General features: G+C 39.8%; 1 protein-coding gene across 3 annotated transcripts in view; it reads right to left on the reverse strand.

The window, feature by feature from the left end:
* Nucleotides 1-20,566, reverse strand: part of kank1a (KN motif and ankyrin repeat domains 1a) — a 45,323-nt gene extending 24,757 nt beyond the window's left edge. The window contains exon 1 of one of the 3 annotated variants that reach the window (XM_063897831.1): nucleotides 20,378-20,566. The gene's annotated coding sequence lies outside the window, so the exon portion shown is untranslated. Of the gene's footprint in view, nucleotides 1-701; nucleotides 805-18,926; nucleotides 18,945-20,377 lie in introns of those variants that run through there. The other 2 variants (XM_063897833.1, XM_063897832.1) reach the window with 2 other exon arrangements.
* Between the last annotated feature and the right edge of the window lie 564 nt (nucleotides 20,567-21,130).

Genomic DNA, 21,130 nt, shown 5'->3' on the forward strand with positions numbered 1-21,130 from the left:
AAGCGTGTATTGAAGCAGAAGCAATAGTAAGATAGCAGATTTAACTACACCACAAAAAACAGTGGATGCATATTAGTGGTCAAACCAAAACATTTGAATATAGGAAATAAAGGTTAATGACAGTGATAATTAGGCCTGCAGGATTAGGAAAAAATTAACAAATTTGGATATTGTACAAGCCACATGGCAATTTTGATAACATTTTGATTAGCTACACAGCCCTACTGATAATCAGACCGAAATACAAAATTACAGTAAATGTAAAAAACATCATCAGCTCAACAAAATGTCTCATCATTTAATAACTAGGCCATTATCATTGGGGCAATTACAGGGTATAGCTGGTGGACATTGAGCTATTTTAAATGCTTTTGGAAACATAGGCCTAAAAACAACAATACAAAACAGAGTGCTTAAGAGAGAGATTAAATCCCAAAATTATGCACAGTTTGTGACTAATTGAAGCTGAAAACATTCAAACCGTCTACAAACTAAATCACAGATGACAAAAACAACATATTAATCAATAGCTCTGCTTATTTGCTGAAGTGTCATGGAAGAAGTGACAGGCAGATTGAAAGTGTTGGTTTCAAAGACATTAAAAGGGCAAATCAAAATATAAACTTCCCACTAATTCCTTGAAGAATAATCCAACTAAGCTTTACAAGGTGATAGATATGGAAAAACAGGGTTTAACTCACCATAATGCACTCCGAAGAAACATATTCATAAGTAATCTGTAGGGACTCACGAGTGTAAACACCACTTTGATAACAAACAGAGACCAGAACAACTTGTTTTGTTCGCCCTCAGCTGTTACATAAATATGACAGGAGCTGCAGGTGCACGCCAACTGATTTACAGTGACTCAGGTCAGGTTCCTCTTCACAGGGAGGTACGCGTGTTCAAAGGAAGACAGCCTGAATTATTTACTGTAATACGAGAAGCTCAACATGCAAGACAAACAAAAACAGATCATTACTCAATCAACTAGTCTTTAAGACAGCGGCAAGGATATGAAGTAGATTAATTGATTGTGCAACCCTTGGCACTTTAAGCGAAAATGTCCAACAATACCTAATTTCAGATTTCTTGACTTATGTACCATATGTGATAATAAAGGATTTCATTCTGGACCAACAGTTTGGCAAAAAAAAAAGAAAAGACCACATCTTTACACTTTCAGGATTTAATAACAATCAGATTATTGTATCATTACAAACTATAATTGAGTTGGTTGCAGCTCAACACCGAAGAGCCCTGTCAGATCAGGGGCCGAGGGGGACATAATTAATCATGTAAACCAATAAAATTAAACATAGTTAAGTTAATAATCTTTAACAGACAATCTATCCAGAGAGAAAAGATCATTCATTTTAAGGTCTTAAAATAAAATCCCCCAATTACTGCCAGGATTCAAACTACTTCACTGTCATTTGTGTGTTTTTCTTTAAAATCACCTTATATGGAAGGGTTAAATCAAATGCTCTTAGTGTACAAACAAGATCCATCACAACATTTTAAAGCCCCATGACCATGCAAAAGTAAAATTGGAGTGCAAGGGGAGAGAAACCATTTCAAACAAGAATTTACGAAAGACAGTAGCAGGAAGAACCACACATTGAATAAAAAAAGGCTTCTCAGAAATCAGGAATCCCATCAAACTTCAGCTTTTACCTACCATCGGTACAAAAGGTTAATAGTTGCTGCTTGTTTAGTAAATATTGCATGACAAAGACAAAGTTGGAACCTGGATACCATTAACACTTGTGAATAAAAATGAAGAAGAATCTGAAGTTGAATAGGCCTTGATGTGTGCGTCTAGACGTTTAGGTTTGCCATATAAAAAGTGACAAACTTAAGTCCTGACAGGATGTGGTGCGACAGTTCACATTTTCCGCAGAGGAAAAAAACCAAACACAAAGCTCGGGTTTTGTAACTTATGTGTCAACAGTAAACAGCCTGAAAAGTTGAGAGGGCTGTAAAAGCTGCAAACACGCTGTGCTGAATATTCAACAGGCTTGTTTTTCCCCTCATAAAAAGCCGAAGCTACAGCATGGAGGGGAAAAAGCCTCCAGAGAATACTGGCATATTTTTATTCAGGAGCATCCAAAAACAAGCTCAGGAGCATGAACACTTAGTGTGTGCTAAAGTAAGTATGGAATTTAATCTTCCCACGGATAATAAACATTGTTGCAAGTTTTTTCTTAATCTGTATAAAAAAGAATACAAAAATGACTAGATAAAATACTATGCATGTATGTACTGTTAGGAACAGACAAGTGCTGAACATGTGTGTGTAGGCACCATTGTGCAACAAGTAGAGGTCATTTGTCATCTCAGCTCTGCATCTGGCCCTCATTAGGAAATGCCTCTGAAGCTTTGCAGAAGAAGCTGCTGTGTGGACTACAGCCAGACGCCTTAGCGCTGATGTTCACTACCGCTTTGCAGAGTTTTAGCCTGACCCCCAGCTTGTGCTGTCCAACGGTTCTTTTCCCTTTGATGTCCTGCATGAGCCTGCTGAGTTCAGCCAGCCTCAAAGCCTTTCAATTATCCTAGCATGTGGGAGGAACTTACAGGATTGAAAAAAAGTCAGCTGAAGACTTTAGGAGTCTACAGTCCGGAGGGTGGTAAGTTACAAAACCAGAGGAAAATAAAACATTTCCAGCTACATACAAGTAGTTAAAAGTCCAGACCTACCATGCTAACATCACAATGCTAACTTGCTGATGTTTAGCAGGTATGCTTGCATTTGTTTATTAACACTAAACAAAAGTACAGCTGAGGCTGATGGGAATATCATTTATATTAAAGGCATTTAATCATTAACCACAATACTGGACATATTTGTAATTTGACCTAGATGAGGCATGACTGAAAATGCTGCTAAGGCATCACCCAAGTTATTACAAATAAGAGTCAGGGTGACATGAATGCTTAAAGCAAATTTCATTTCTAAACGCTGCGTTAACTTCCTGGTGGCACTATGGGAAAAGTCAGAGTTCACCAAATTCTTCTCTAGGAACCATTAATATCTGTACAGAATTTGAGGAAAATCCATCAAATATTTGTTGTATTATTTGCTGCAGGCTTACAGCTATGATGCTAGCATGGCTAAAAAAGTGAAATAGATTAAATTCCAAAATTGGGACATTATGAAGGAGGCATTTGCCTCTAAATTAAGTTGTTTAAATGCCAAGTTAAGCTTCAGAAATGTGTTAATGTTTTCTATATGCCATATATTTCCATATGTCCTACAACTTCTATTTATACTGCAAACACAATGTGTTAAAACAACGTATAGAATCTATCCTTAAAGAACCAAAACAAGCACAGTATCTTTAAAAAACAGGTTCCACAAGTGGACATCTAAATTAAATAAAACTACTTAATAACTAACTAGCAAATCGACAGCCTTGCAATTAAAACTCTGTTACAAAAGTCAACTCTTCAGTAGAGTCGTGTTGCTGTATAATCACACATCCAGTTATTTCTGGTGCCATTACATTCTGCTCCTTTCGATCTTACTCTGGCAAAGTAGCTGCAGTACAAGGATAAACATAGCCTAGAGAATGACATGTCAATTATGGAAATCAAAGAACATTATACATACAAACCCTCTCATCATTGTGTTCATTCCTCATACCATTTCTAACCTCATTATTTGTCTTTTAGGAAACTGCTACAGTACTACTTGAGACAAGGATTTTTATTCAAAAGCATTTGTCTAAGGACAACAAAAAAAACTGGCACAGAAAATTCTTCACATTGTCGTAGTAACTTCTCTTAAAAACTCTAAACTCTTGCAACACCTGTAAAAAGTCATTCTTTAGGGTGAACATTCACTTTGGAAGTAGGGAAAGTAAACAGCTATCTTTTATATGCTGCCAGTTAATTATTATAAATTAATGGGAAAACATCTTTCTATGGGAGTAAGACAGGAGGTCTGCAGGGTTCTGTTTCAGATCCACTACAGTTTATACAGAAACCTGTTTCTGATGTGAGATCAGCATTAGATGTTCAAATGCTGCACAACTGTGGAAAGTGAAGACATGTTTTACTTGAAAAACAACCATGTAAAAGTGCAATGGTTGCAAAATTGCTCTTACTATTACTTTAAAGCATTTTACAATTATAAGTGTGTAATTAAAGAGTACATAAGAGGAGAATATTCTACACATATGCATCAAACTTTATACAAATAGCCTCCCCCTTATTGAACCCAAAAGTGGAGACCACATGTTGAAAAGGTGTCTGTCAATGCTGCTCCTCTATTCTAGGAATGTGCTTCATCTGGTTCAACCTTTTTATCTTCACAGCTGCTCTCCAGAGGATCAGCATCCCCTCATAAAGATTTGGTGCAAAACTAAATATTAAAATCTGCAGATTAACAGGATCCACCCCGCTATCTAACCTCCACAACATATCAACTCCAAAGGCTACAATAAAAGATTGGGAACCAGATTCAGTTCCCAAAACCTCTAAGATGTACAGCTGTAGGATTCCATAGTAGATTTGCACAAGTTTGTTGAAGATGTGGTTATGAATACCCACATGATTTATTCTTCTGGAAGACAGCTTGTGAAATAAAAACCTGGCACTTGAGCTCTACGACTATTACTCTCAAATTTACCATTTGTGCCAGCAGCTTTGCCAAGTTCCAAACAGTTAGTGTCAGTTTTTGTATTGGTCCAACTATGATTTAGCCTTCAGCTTGTTTTAAGTAATAACACTTAATATGTTTGCGAAGAACAAAAGTTGATAACATTTCTGGAACCTACCTTTAAAATGCTATATTTAGTTTATTTCGGTCATGATCAGTCTTCAGAAAACAAACAGTTTTCTACTCTCTCACTTAAGCCCCTCACTCACCATTTCCCAAATACCAGACTATAAAAGAGAAAAACAGACACCTTTACCCTCTACTCCAGAGACGGTGAGGTATATTATTAATCAGCCTTTTCAGCTCACTGCAGCATGAAATAGTGGGCCTGAACAGCTTTTTTTTTTTTAAACACAACCTTTTCCTAAACTGAGATTTCTTCTTTTCACAACACTGCCCCCTACAGGAAAGACATGCTCTCAGATAAAGAAACTTCACAACAATTCATGGAATACTCCAACTTCAAACTGCACTTCTCAATAATGGGAATGGTATGATCACTGATAACAAATGTTTATGGATTCTTGTTTTCCACACTTAGTATAAAAAGGACTCTTAATCACTGCTTACAGCCTGGGTCCGGATTGGGATTTTTTATGTAGACATCTTGCAAATTGTTTTCTTATTCAATACAACAAAAATGTTTGGTCAATAAAAGGCCAAAACACTTTCCAAGAGTCCAAAGTAAAATTTTCATATGCTTTTTTAATTCTGAACAGATCTGAAACTCAGAGATGGTTTCCAATCAGCAGAATCATAAAAACATCCTATCGCAATAAACCCGTATTTCATCTCTTTAATTCAACCTCTCCACCTCATCCTCTTCCCACTCCCTGATTGACTTCTCTGTGCCCTACCCACCCCACAACATGACCTCCGGGTCCGGCCTGCACTTGACCAAGGACGGACTGGAGCCTGTTATTTGTTTAGCTCTTGACTGGAGTCACTAAGGCGGAGGAGGGAAGCCATGGGCTGGTGAACAACCGCATGCCACTCACCACCAACCCTCCTCAGTGAGCCACAATGAGAATCTGCAGCTTTCCCGCCATGAATAGAAAAGCTTCGACTACATGCGCCATCTCTATTAAACTTGACACCAAGCATATCTAAATGTACAAGACTAAAGAACATTCGACACATAAACTCAGTGGATCCTTATTAGCTCAAATGTAATACAATCTAAAAAGCTTTAATACGAGGTATTCATTTAAATACATTCTTTAGCATTGAGGTCAGAGGTGTTTCCCTCACGTTTGTAAATAAAGGAGGACAAATATATATTTAGACCACCACCTTCAACTATGAGCTCAATAATAAATATAGGTAGAGCGTGACATGACTGTGGTGCGGCCCCAGTAGCCTGATGGGTAAATGGAACATAATAATAATAATAATAATAAGTCTCAATTCTCAGCTTGGGGACTAAGGCTAGGCGATCTGGATCATATTTAATCCTACACTATTTTTGACTGAATAACTCCCATCTCGATAAAGAATTTAGTATTAGTGCTTTCATGAAAAATGTACATCTGATATTCTTACATTGTAAATAAATCGTTATGAGAATATAATGACGAAGTAGGTATAGACAATAATCAAACTATAAAATTACTTATAACAATTTCACTCTAATCAAAGCCTTCAAAACTAGAAGACAGCAATTGCCATAATAGGAAAATGTAGTGTCACACGATATCTAGGCCAACACATTGTTATCAATATGATCCCTGCATAGTCCTACTTTTTTTAACTCTAAAAACAAAGTTTCGAGGCAGGACTTCAGATAAGTCTGGAGCAGCGGTGAGAGAGCCCTGCTCTCAAAACCTTTCAGTTCTGTTGTCAGCTCCCTCAAAGAGGTATTGTGGGAGAAATTCCCCAATCTAAGTGCTCCCATGTTTGCTTTTGTGCCAAGAGAGCCCACTCTGCTGACCTTTTGGAGGCAGACCAATGGGATCCACCGCTGTGTCCCCTGCTGCCCTTCTACTCTGACAGCAGCCAGACAATGAACAACAAGCTAATTAAACTGATGACAGCATGGAGGAGGGATAAGAGGATTTTGGTACTAAACTCTCAGACACAGAACTAAGCCCAAAGCCTTAGTAACACTGCTCCGTCTTTTTTATACCTTTAAATCTAATCTGTGTTTTTTTCATGACCATTGATTGACAGTTGCATGTCTGTAATAACGAAAGTCTGCTGGTGGAACACATAACAATGTCAGGAATGCTTTTAGAGTCCGACAAACCCCGCCTGTCTTGATTTAAAACTTTTTTTTGTTTGGCTCGCCATTAACACGTGACCTAGTGAACTAATTATGATGCTAATGAGTCATGGGTCACACTGCTCTAAATTACTGCACAAGGACTGTGGTGGTAGGAGGGTTACACTAATGTATAGAGATGCTGCTCTGGAGCCTGTAATGATCAAATGCTACATAGACATGGTGGGGGAGCCATTTAAATGAGGGACACAATCTTTTGGCAGTTTTCACGCTAGCATGCGACTGGATATCCTGCCATTAATTACCTGCATATTTAAGTGAGTGTGCACTTCATCCAAGTTTGGTGATTTTTTAAAGATAAAGTGAAAGATGAAGTGTTCCTTTATGCAAAAATTATACTTTTAAAAGCTGAATAAACTACAAAGCCTCTTGGATAGGGAAGGCGGGTCTTCTTGGAAAAGAGATAAGAGCAACAACTAAGGGTTTTCCATGCAGGTCACAGTGACTTTGAAAACAAACACTCACTTATCTTTGACCTTTACTTCTGTTGAAATTATTCTTAGTTAGTACATACTTTACTGCACCTGACGTAAACTTTAGTAGCCTATATCTGTAAGCAAAGCAACCGACCGAATGTTCAATTACACACTTCATTTTAAAGTCAAGCTACAGAACAGCAGTACAATAACAGTAAGTACGAAGGCTCCGGCCGTGGCGCAACTGGCTGGGGCACCTGCACCATACGCCGGCGACCCGGGTTCGATTCCCGACCCATGGTCCTTTCCGGATCCCACCCCGACTCTCTCTCCCACTTTCCTGTCACTCTCCACTGTCCTATCCGATTAAAGGCAAAAAGCCCCCCAAAAATATCTTTAAAAAAACAGTAAGTACGAAGTCTATGTGATGCTCACAAGGGGCTTTTACTCCCCTTCATGCTGCTTTAAAACCATTATAACACAAGGAATGAGAGTGACCACCACAGAGTCGTGTGAAAATACAAACACTATCTGTCACTTCAAGGGTCATACAGGACTGTGTGTGTGTGGGAGAGAGAGAATGTTGGGGGGTTTGGGGAGCTCCCGTCGCTCCTTGATGAAGACAAAAACCTCAGGAGGAAGATGAGGTGGTGTGTGCGTGTGTGTGTAGGTCCTGATAAGACCCTGGAAGTCTCCAGAGGCCTGTGGACAGATTAAACCTGCAGACCTTTATACAAATACAGAATCATGTTTTCATGAAGCTCTCTAAAAATCAATCAGAACTCCCTCAAGAGGCAGTTTTTCTCTAGCGGCCGCAGACCCAGCTGTGCCATGGTCCATGTCCTGGGAACAAAAAGAGGTCCAAGTGTCACGACACCTGCCAGCCTCATGGGTCTTTAAACCACAAGATGAGCTTGAAACATCCGAGACCCTAGCTTACAGTCTAATTCAAACCAGTCCCCAAAACAGGAATGGTTTACAAATAAGGCAGGGGTTAATAGCACAAGTCAATTGTTTTTAACAAACGGTGAAATCTTATTGTAACCTGACCACTTATCTAACAGGATAATCTAGCTAGCACAGTGAGTTTCAATAACTGATGTTTATCAACAGTCCCATTGCACTCCCATTTCATTCTCAAAGCCTTGTTTCTACATCACCATGAGCTTATTTTCCTGACAACTTTCTGGTGTATCCTTTAATTATTATGCCTTAACTGTATTTGACCTAGTTCCTTTTATTGCAGGGTGCTCTAATCCTTGCAAAAAAAGCATCACATTTGAATGTAATGTTAAATATATTCACGTCCATCTGCTGGCCCTGACGCTTTTGTGATCAAATCAGTGTGCTCTCAGCTGGCCTCATTGTTTATCAGTGGTAAGGTCAGGGCCGCACTGCCTAATGTTGTGACACCAGTGTTTTGGCCTGATTAACTGGCCTCAATGTCGTTTGTCATGGAGGATATCACGCATGCTAATCTAGGAGGGGGTGCCGTTATCCCTTCTCAGTCACTAGGACGCCTTGTGATGATAAAAAGCAACCAAACTGCAACAATTAAGTGTTTATTTGGCCTTGGGTGCAAAAGAAAACTCAGGCATTGCCTATAGGAACACAAACTGAATTTTTGCGAGAAATTCAGAAAGCATCAACAAGCCTAATGAGGTGGCTGAAGCTCTGAAATCCTCATTATTACAACATTTTTCTTCAATAAAAGCTTTTCAATGAGATCTAATCTACTTCCAGGAGCAGTGTCCCAAAAGAGACGAGCTGAAGGATGGACTCAAGCATGTGAAAAGAAAAGGAAAAAGGAAAGGGAGGGAGAAAGCGAGGGGGGACTAATCTCATTAGGTTGGCAGCTAAATGATCTGTTCCACAGAGATGGGGAGATAAAAAGGTGTGGGGGGGCTCTTTCAAAAAGGGAAACCCTTTCCTTCCGTCTTTCCCCGTTTAGCATCCTCATTGACAGAGTTTAAAGCTGTCCACACGCCACTTTATTCCCAAATTTGAAAGTCTAATGTATTCCCATGGGGAGAAGCAACGAGCAAATATCCCAACAAAGAGAGAAGGGTGAGCTTCAGACACCAAACCATGACCCAAAACAGTTAAAACAAGAACATCCATCTGCCTTTGGAACAAAATTCAAGCTTCAAATTAAATATGATTGACAAGTTTACCACTGGCATTTGTAGCACAGGAACATGCTGAATTGCCAATAGTTCTAAATTATTTTGAGAAACTCTTTTATCCAACATAGTAGCAAACAGTTAACTGCCATCTCAACCCCAAGTAGTCTCCATTTAATGGTCTTAACATGGCAAAAATCTGACTTCAATTTGGAAAGCTTTATTTCAGTTTTTGTTGCTCAGTTTGATATTATTGCCGTTTCAGTTGGTACTAAATTACCAATACAAGACCCAGACCTCTACATATAGTAGACATGGAAAAATACTCCATCACCTCACACCCAAACAATCTTCAAGAGGTGTGACAACCTGACAGACACTTGGGGCAGTTTCTATTCTCCAAGGACGACAACAAAGGAACTCCCTCGTCTTCGCACGGTAAACTTCAACAGCTTCAGGAAGCAGTTAAACAGCAAATGGATGCACGTCTAAAGAGAGGCAGAGCAGGTGAAGACCACTGAACAAAAAGGATTGTCATACAGTAATACATACGTAATTAATCACTTGGCAATTCCTACAATGATTTATATTTTAAGGTAATGGACGCATGGTAATTTATTTTTACTTCAGCTGCAAAAACAATAATACAGTATCTTACAGATAGCGTTTGAGTATTGCTGCAGTCCAGTAACACTAGAAATAGTTGTGCGTTTAGAAACTAAAGTTGAGAATTCCCAGCCGTCGTCGAGCAAAGGAAGCTGTATTAACTGTTGGACTAACTAATGACTTCCGTGTCACCCTTTTCATTATCTTGGGCTCTGCTCGCGGTCACAGGGTCATAGGCTACGAAAACAGTAGCATGCCTCTATACGTATAATACAACACATTGTATTGTTCTGCCAGTGGAGGGGCGAGGAAGAGCGGGGGGGTAGTCTTCCCAGTGGGAGTCACCCTGGTCGACAATAGCACTAACATTCCTCTGGAAACACTGTCTGCCGGGAGGATCCCACAGAACTAAGGGATTAACTCTGGGTATTCCTGGAATTTTCCCCATCACCTTTGGGAATGATTCAGGGAGGGGAACAACATTTCTCTCAGTGCTGTCAAAATAACTCGCTCATAAAAATGTATGTTTTGATGGTCAAAAATGTTTTTGCAAGGTTGTATGGACAGCTCTAAAACAGGAGCCATATATTTAAACAACAGAGTGTTGTTACTATTGCAATGTAAAAATAGGTTTACTAACCTAATTATTTTAATATCGAGTGCCTTAAATTACTTCATGGCAAATGTTATTGTTCCAGTTTCCCCACTGTGTATTTCAGTTGAGTATTTACTTGGGATTCATTTTTTTTCATGAAAAAAAAGGGAGCAATTTAAAGTCATTTACTGGTAATGACTGGAAAAAATGTAAGCTGAAGTTTCAGTAACTATTTACATAGCATTTTACTTTAATCACATTATCCACTATCTTTCAAACCCAACATTACTTACTGCCTCTGATGAACACACACACAAACTCTCCAGAAGGCGCTGTCCATGAACAAATATTGACTTGCCTGGTGACCCATGCTTTGCTATTATTTCAGCAACATTGGAAGGCCGGAACAATCAGCATCTGATGTTGGACAGGTTTGGAGGCAGATGTCACTTGATATGCAAAACGAGACGAGAGAGGAAGCGATGGTAGCTGAATAAACAATGATGAAGCGATTAAAAATGGTACAGTCGAGGATAACTCATTACATTTGCAATGAAAACATGGCAGGGAAGATTATACCGCTGTGTCTGTTTAAAAAGTGATCATATCACTCTCCAAAATGTGAAATTAATTAATTATTAATGCAGGGTTTTTATTTTCAGACCAGTGAAGTAAAGATGCAACCAAATACCAACCCGTGTTGGTCATGCAATATATTCCACTTTGTTATTTCAAATCTCAATTGCCTGCCTAAATGAAGAATATTAATAAATCCAACACAAGTTATGAGTTGAATTTGTATAGATATTTTTATGTTCAATTGGTTTTATTAGTTAATTTTATAGAGGCCCTTTCCCTGACCCTGTCTGTTGAACACATAGCTTGTTCAAAAGCGAAATGCCAAGTTAGCTTGTTAATTGAACAATCACTTGTTCATTATTTACCATACCATCATTTGTGTATTTTATGTAACAGCATTTGACACACACACACACACACACACACACACACACACACACACACACACACACACACACACACACACACACACACACACACACACACACACACACACACACACACACACACACACACACACACACACACACACACACACACACACACACACACACACACACACACACACACACACACACACACACACACACACACACACACACACACACACACACACACACACACACACACACACACACACACACACACACACACACACACACACACACACACACACACACACACACACACACACACACACACACACACACACACACACACACACACACACACACACACACACACACACACACACACACACACACACACACACACACACACACACACACACACACACACACACACACACACACACACACACACACACACACACACACACACACACACACACACACACACACACACACACACACACACACACACACACACACACACACACACACACACACACACACACACACACACACACACACACACACACTTTTAAAAAGAGAAAGCACCATCTCTAATTTCAATAAACAAAAACAGGCCAACTTTCAACAGCCTGGTTAATGGCTTCAGTGCAATGAAACATGCTCATGCGTGCTGGGATAACTACCTACGGTTGGAATTTTGTTAAATGTGAACTCAGCTTTGCTCTTAAGTGTAGATTGTACAGATTCAAATGAACCCTATCCATTATGTCAAATATGCAAAAGTAGGCTAACTCGAAAATGCAGTTGAAATTTGTCAATTGTTTGACTTCTTACGAATAATAATGTAATTACTCTTTAAAAAGTTGTGATTTTACACTAGAATGCTAGTACTTTATCACTACATTTAATGGCATAAAAATGGTATTGAAATGACCAAGATAATTGAACGGCAATTACATCTGAAACTATTTATCATCCAACAAAAGTAGTCATCGGGACAAGCCTACTCCAGTCAGTGTAGCTGAATGAACAGATAAACACATCCCTTTCTCAAAGGGGGAAAACAAAGTGTTCGAGAGTTACATGATATTGATATAAAACAATTAATAGTTGCACAACAGAAAAAAAACAGTCTTGTGACAACTTGTCTTAGCCTGACTAATGCCCATCCTTCGTTCACATTCAACTGGCAGAGGAGGCGGCCGTGTGCTAAACACTCCTCAGCGAGGGAACATGGGATAGGTCAGTGAACCTGTGGACATCGTTGCCATGGGGATCTGCCCCTCACTTTGTGGAAACTGAAACCTGAGAGAGGGTGCGGGGCCATTGTCAAGCAGACTTCACCAAAGCATGGAGATGAGGACTAAAATTCACGCAGCTAAACACTGGAGCACTTGAAATACAGCAGCACTGTTTTTGGTAAAAATGGTATATAGGTCAAGTAAAGATAACAAATAAAAAAAATAGGAAGAAATCTCAAATAATAAAAGTGCAGATGATTACACATTCACTCAGTCATCCATGTGTTGATAACAGAACACACAAGTGTTTTCTCACTATAATTAACGCGGGATGTTGAAATGTGGCTGTCTACAAACACAGCTTCATATTAAAAATGACTCTATGTGCTGTGCTGCTGACAGCAGGCATTCATGTGCACAGAAGCTTTGACCACAGCAGATAAGATCAATGGTGTCACCAGGGAGTCAATCTCCACTGTAAACAGAGCCCTCATGACCACAAGAGGAAATCATTTACTGCTGCTGTTTAATAGTTTACTGAGAAACACCCGAGCGTCTTCTTTTGGGAAGATGTTTATACACCAATTTAAATGGCATGTGGCCACAAACAGGTTTTATAAAAGTTCAAGACTGGAAAGCGGATTGTTGGCGGTATTAAGGAAAACTCCAGTGCACATGCTCTATGGGCCCAAGGCCCAGGATGATCCGGGTACTTTTTTAGAATTTTAGTGAGTCCATTTTTGTCTCTAAGCGCCCCACTCCCAATGCTGTACTCAAAGAAAAACATAGGTCTTGTTCTTGCTAATTGTCAGAATCAAAGCTCAACAGCTTTGAAAACCAGCCTTAACAACTGAACCAAAAAGGCAAACTCTACTGTGCATGAACCACAGCAAACAGGTCCGGTGTGAAAGCGCCCCTAAAACAGTAATATTAGTACGTGTCCAGTTAGAAAGGCCATAACATATTCATTTTTTCCTAGCCAGAGAGGTGGAGCCCCTGCCAGCCATAAGGTCAGAATGACTGGATCCTCACTGGGAATTTGTCCGGCAGCAGCTGTAGACACAACAAACACCCCTAACCAAATCCCTAGCTAGACCCTAAACCAGTTCACCACAACTCACATAAACTGTGTGGCTCATCAGTTCCCCCAATATACGGAACAATCAGAACAATACCAACAGCAAGTTTGATGTTCAATTTAAAAAGTAATTTTCAAATATGAAAGTTATTCGGAAAAAATGAATTTCAACAGTGTTCTATTGAAAACTATGGTCTGAATGGTATGATGTCCATGCTGCATTGAGTGCAACAAAGAGCTTGCAAATTAAAGATAAAGAAAATGATGAAACTATTGCAGTACCTATATACAGTTTTTGCACTCACCTGCAAGTCTGAAAAGTGTCAAAAGTATTGTGTGATTGCATTTTCCCTCAGCTGCATCTCAGACAGCTACCAGTACAACCATGGAGAGAACATCCCAGAGAGAAATGAGAATTAACTTGTAGACGTCAACCAACGATGTCTCACATGGCAGAGAGAGATCCAATCACAACAGAGCCGCAGAGACTAAACACACACACATTGTAACCTGACAATACCAGCCAGTGAGGGAGCCTGTAACATGAGCCGGCTGGTGACCAGTGGGCCGGGGCTCTGGGGTTCTCTCAGCCATAAACAGTGTCATCCCCGGCAGGAGAGAAATTCAACAGCTCCGTCTGTGGTGTGCAGGACAATGGGAGTGTGGAGAAATTGGGGGGCATTTCCAATAGTCTTTGGGTGAAGAGGCTTCACAAGCACATCTTACCCTTCAGTAAAGTGATACCCCACCCAAAATCTGTCTTTTGAGAATTTGAATGTATGGCTTAACTGAGCAATAGGGCTTTAATAGTGTCATAAAGACCATTAAATAGGGCTCACAATAAATCATTGAATCTATAAAAACTTGACAACCCAAAGTTTGAAAAGCCTGCTTTGACACGTTTGTGCTCATAAATTAACTTTTAAAAATGATCAAACAAAATTGGTGATTAAATTGCCAAATATGTTCAGCTCTAATTTGATTCTTAATAAAAACATGTAAGCTCAGTTCAACAACATTTTGAGCTAAATTCATCCCTGCTTTCCTAGTAACAGTAAGAATACAAAACGATAACCTGATGTGATTGTCAAGTTTTGATAAAAGCTGATTAAGACAAATATTATTTGTTTAACTTGCACATGATGTTGAGACCACCAATGCAACCATTTCGGAGCGAGGGGCTACATTTATAGATAAGATTTATTTTTGCATCCTCTGCTTATTGTTAACAGTCTGGTTAGCAACGTAAGACATGAGAACAGTGTTGGAATTGGATTGGGTCACAGCCAGTATACAAGAAAGTAAAAAGCTTTAACATCGTCATCAGGAGAAAGCAACTGGGCTCCGAGATTAATCTTCAGTAACATTCATGTTAAACTATGTTTTGGTAAACAAGGCTGCCACTCCACCCAATTACAGTCGATTAGGTTTTCTGATAAGTGTCAAGTTCCGCCTAAACTGAATCAGATTCCCTTTGTTGTGGAATGCTTCAACTTGAAAGACAAAGTCTGTGCATGCCTGCATAGCTGAGGGATTATCACAATATCAAGTGAGCCCTGAATTCTCTTTGCACCTGCCTTGTCCTGCTTACCTTGCAAGAAGCGGGCGGGATTTTTCACTCCTCCCTTTTTAGGCGGCTTGCCTTTCATTCACAAGTATTCCTGAAGGGATAATGACTCACTGAAGGTGAGCTGCTTGTGTGACACTTTCACCTGACAAAAGGTTGATGTGGAAGTTTTGTAAATAGAAATGACTGCTGCAAGTCATAGGAATTAACTAAAACACAAAAACTGTTTAAACCACCCTGTGCTGTTCTAACCTCCAACCCAGAACATTGTGGCACAAATGTAAGACGTTAAGACTGAGGGGTAAAAGATTTTTTAACAGTTATAATATTAACAAATAAAGATTGTGATCTTAAAAAAAGTGTTGATCGTGTCAATAAAGAGTGTAAGCCAAAATAAGATTAGCATATCTTTCAATATGGAAGACAAGGGAAAACGATCTGCATTTACCTTGAAGCATGGGTAAGGCAGTGAAAGATTATTACAGTGGGTTGTGGTTCCTTGACTCGCAGCACGTTCTTCTGCTACTCCTCCCCTTGTGGTCAAATATCAAAACAATTATCTACAGCACACCTCTTCAAGCAGTATGCCATTTCTTCTCAGTGTGTAATTAACTTGACTCACAGGATCAACTCATTAGCTCTAAAAGAGACCAAGAAAGAGTCGAGTACAATTCTGAGTGTACTGCCAACAAAGTTGATGAAGATACTGACCCTCCTTCATACAGGGACTGTACAACTTTCTGTTTATGATGTTTAAGATGTCTAAATAATATCCAATTCCAAACACTTTTGTATTCATTAAAGTACCAAAAAAAGGTAGGCAGAAGTATGAAAAGTTACTGGAGTACAACAACTTTAATTAAATTAATGGCAAATGCCAATTGTCCCTACCGATGGTCTCTGATACAAAGAGCACATGATGACTGAGAGGCATGAATGAAAGAAAAGGGATTAACATACCAGGAAACAAAACATCTTTGTGGAACACACTTCAAGGTTTAGCCAGGGTTAATCCCAGCTACACAGAAAAGTACCTCCTCTTATTTATGGTCACGACAATATCCCCCCCCCCCCACAGACAATCTCACACACAACAAGCTGAAGCATGTGGGAATGTCACCTATAACAGTTCTCCAAATGGTATAAACAACAAGAATGGAAGCCTATCCAGGTCACAACAAGGGGACATTTCAGTGAAGAATGGTGATAATCAATGAGACAGTTTGTGAGTTTTGTTTGTTCTTCTGTAATGTCTCAGTTAGGGTAAGAGGTGCACCAGCTTAAATACAGGTTTGCAAGAATTTCAATTAACTTAGTCAACAACCCTCAGCAGATGCCACTGACGGGGACTTCAGCTCCAAAGGCCTTAAGGGCAGAGGAGGTTATCAAGTCTACCATCAGCAAGACAGCTTCCTCTCATAAAGCCATCTTCAGACACAAAAGGAGTAGGGGAGTTTGAAAGTTAAGTTCCCAAAATAAAAAACAGTCTTCCTGTATTTAACTATAGAACACATACAATGTCTTTGGGATCACACCATCTGCAGCAGCTGGCTAACTTAGCTTAGCATAAAAACTGCTAGACTGGCTATGTCCAATAGTAACAAAATCCACCAGCCAATGTCCAATTATAAAGCACTCCAGATTTGATCATCTTTATAGACTGCTAGGAATTTAAAAAACAGCTCTACATGTGACCTTCAAATCAAATTACACAGTCACTTTAATGTATAATGTCCCTTACAGCCTTCTGTGAAATATGTTTGTTCTTGAAATACCTAACCAACTCCAAATCCAACAAGCACCGATTAAAAAGACCTTCAATCAGTTGTGGCAGAGCTTTGATCACTCTAGTAATCACTTCCTAGCAGATTTGCAAACAATGCAGAGTTTTGGCCTGGCAGCTGCCCCAGGCCTCTGGAAATCTTTTAGGAGGATTCCTTGAAGCTTGGCTTTTCTTTTTTGTTTTTAACAAGTGTCCTGCATAAAATGTGCAGTGCTGACCTTGTTGTTTTAGATTTTACAGGTTTATTCCTAGAGGCTTCTTTTGTGAAAGCTGATATTATCATACATCTCAATAAACAGATCTTGCTTTTAACCAATGTGTACTTTTTCCTCACCGTTCCCAGTGAGGTTTCGTTTTTGCCGGGAGCTATAATTGTTTTGTTTCAGTGGATCTCCTGTTCAAAGTAGTTTTGATCTCTTAATAACAGGGCAGTCCCTAAGGCTCATGTAGGTCTTCATCCCACACTTAGGAGTCCTAACAGCTGTATCAACTCGCTTCACCTCCACAGTCAAACACCAACACCAGCAACAGTGGAGTACAGAGATTTAAAAAAACATTTTTTCAAGTAAAAACAGCCAAGAAAACACTATTTTAAGCACTAAAACATGCAATAGAAGCACAAATGGGACAGAAGCATGCACAGATGTTCAACCAAAACTAAAATTACAACTCAGCATTCCCTCTTCAAATTACAGAGAAAACTCCACGACGAGTGTTCCACAAGTACTGTACTGCTGCAAAAAAAGCAGGGCCGGATTTGACGTGCAACCCACTCAGACGGGGCAGTGGAGTGGAAGTCATTTTCTCTAAAACAAACAGTGGAGGGATGAGAGTCATAATCACAGGGAGTTGGAAGCTGGGTGGGGGCGAGGGGACACACATCTGAGCAGAGGAGGCCCGGCTTTGATCATGTGGACAGAAGGGTCGTCTCACTAAGGTGTTAATTGAGAGACCTCTGCCATATGTCCACTACAGCTGACTGACCAACCCTGATGATGTGGGCTCAGAACGCAGCTAAGCCCGATGTACCAACCGACGCCAGGCTGTGCTTCCACCAGATCTGCTTATGCTTTAACGGGAAACCAGTGGGAGGCTGTGGAATGCTCTGGGTATTGCTGGAGAACATGCACAATGTACAGATTTTAACGCTAAGCTTGTTACAGTACGAACAGGCTCCGAAACAACAGGGAAATAAGCAAGGGGCACGTGAGATGTTGCCCAATCACTTAATCACTGTGTTGCATTAATGTCTAAATGAAAAAAACAAAACACATTTAACAAATAGAAAAAGTGGCAATGTCAGAATAATTATGTCAAAAGTGCATTGCATGTTTCAAGATATTAAGTCTACAGTATGTGCAGACAGATAAATACACATAATAAACCAAACATGACTGAGCTGCAGGTTACAGTGTCAAAACAAACTTGTTGGCTCTACTGCAGGGGACAAATATAATGCAGGCAAAGGAAACAGCCCTGCAAAAATCATATCTCCATTAAGATTTAATATCTTCTTTCTGGTATGGTGATTTTGGAGCAGGTAGTTTGGCTTTATATTCTGTTTCTTTACATGTTTGCAGTGCCATATTGTGCAAGAAATGAGTTGCCATATTAACTTACATGGCTGAAAACAGTGGACAAGCTTCAAACACTTGTGTGTCTTTGAGATGTAGAACCTATAAAAAAAAAAAGGTAGTGAACATAAGTTCTATTCAACTTACATTTAGTAATTATTTCTTAAAATCAGGACGGCAGCATTGAAATGTCAATGTTTTCATAGCTAAACCTTAAGCTTTCGCAATACATTTCAGACTTATGCAAGAAAGAGCAGCCAGATTTTCTAAAACAGAATCACATTATAGTGGGTTATTGAATACCTGGGGGGGAAAAATCAAGTTTTTCTAAAGTGATTAAAATAAAGATCACCAGTTTCACCAAGACCCAGCAGGTTGGTACTTTTATGTCTGAAGAATGTTTTGTTTGGTCTCCTTTGATGAAAGCAATGTTCATAATCTGTATTTGTATTATAACCAAGTGTAGAAAAACTGGATTCAGGGATTTGCCAAAAGTGCCACACTGGAAGCTGAAGAATTTCATTAAACCAATGTCACAGAGCTCATATTCTTCCTCTTGACATATCAATTCAGTGCTTTATCTGTAAAGGAAAGTGGGAAAGCCTCCAAACCCAGAAGATGAAGAGCCCTCTATATGACCCCAGCTCTCCCACAGCACAATGGGGACCACCATCCAGGTCTATATCCTTACTATTATATTCCTTTAATGCTTTAGCAATGCTTTCATCTGCCAGCTTCAACCTCTGGAAGTAAAGAAATAGGCAGTGGCATGTCGAATCAGAAGAGATTGTCCTCTAATGTGCGGTTTGGAGACTGGATTTTACCAACAAAACTGTAGGCAGCATTTCCAAGTTGATGGCCCATGCAGCCACAAAGAAAAATAGTTAAAATGGGAATTTTTCTTTTACAGCCTGATATGAGCATGTTTGGTACCTGCAAATCTGCGGTTTAACCCGATTCAAGCTTTTAAATGCATGGTAAAAATGAGTCAGCATGGGTCATATAATGGTAGGGGATTACTGAAGTCACATGAGGGAGATTGGTCAATGTTTGAAAAGCAAAATCCTTCAAAAACAGCGAGGGGATGGGGGGGGACACAAAATAAATCTTGAAGGAATAAACAGACCTTTTCACACCACATTGCCCTGTACTTGGAGCTCAAAGTTCAGCATGTTGGATTCTTGCAGCACTTCCATGGCACCTGTGACTGTCTGGCGGGAACAAGCTTTGTTTGGTCGGGGTAAAAAACACCTGATACCACAAGGAGCACGAACAACAAACCCATATGACTTTAAACATAACTTAACATGATTGTCTCGCCTGGTCTCTGCAGGACCACCTGACGCACACACGCATCGAGCACACATTCAATTATCCCAATCAAACAAAACACGTGCTTGCAGGCAAATAAAAAACCGCATGAAAAGTTTGACTACTTTAAGAGCTATGCAATTCTTGTGTCAAAAGCGTTCCGCGACTTCAACACGTTTAACTTACCAAGTGACTCCACACGCTGTTTTTAGACTCGAATGCCAATTCCGCTCACTGGTTGTCCTTGAAGTTAAATTCTTGCAGGAGAAAACGTCCGGTTGAGGTATTAACGTAACGTCAAACTTCTGCAAGGTTATACTTCAGCCCCGTGGCACACAGCACGTCCAGCCTGCACCACCACCAGCAGCCTCTTTGTACTTATCTGCCTCAGCAGCGAGTTATTGAGCCGCGGGCATGCGCAGTCGGTGCCACCCGAAGCGGAGTCCTATGAGCGAGTATTAGCTACAGGTGTAGCTTGCTCACCTGCTGCATGGTGGGCCTACTTTTTTTCTGTGCAAGCTACTGCGAACTAAACTACCAGAATATTTACTTTGTGGCCTTCCAGCAAAAACATTAAAGCAGTTTTACTACAAAATGAGCTACCATAGCGTTTTGTTAAATAACCTATTAGAACTATTTACCACTTCTGGTAGAATGTTCACTTCAACAAACCATTCAGCCAGACGCCGAGAGATTAAAAGAGCTGATAATATTAAGTGTTACTTGAATAGTGACGCTACAGATGTTCTGCTAATAAATATTTCTGACTTTAATATAGTAACAGTTTACAAATGGCGTGTATCTTCCCTGAAACAACACATTCTGGCAACGTCAACTAGTCTTACATGAGGCTGTTTTCTGTTTGGCCAAGTAATATGAGTTTTTCTTAACTGTTTTTTGTGTGGATAAGTTTACTTGTCACTGAGATTGCTCAGCTTT

The sequence above is a fragment of the Eleginops maclovinus genome, chromosome 12, assembly GCF_036324505.1.
Source record: "Eleginops maclovinus isolate JMC-PN-2008 ecotype Puerto Natales chromosome 12, JC_Emac_rtc_rv5, whole genome shotgun sequence".
NCBI lineage: Eukaryota > Metazoa > Chordata > Actinopteri > Perciformes > Eleginopidae > Eleginops > Eleginops maclovinus.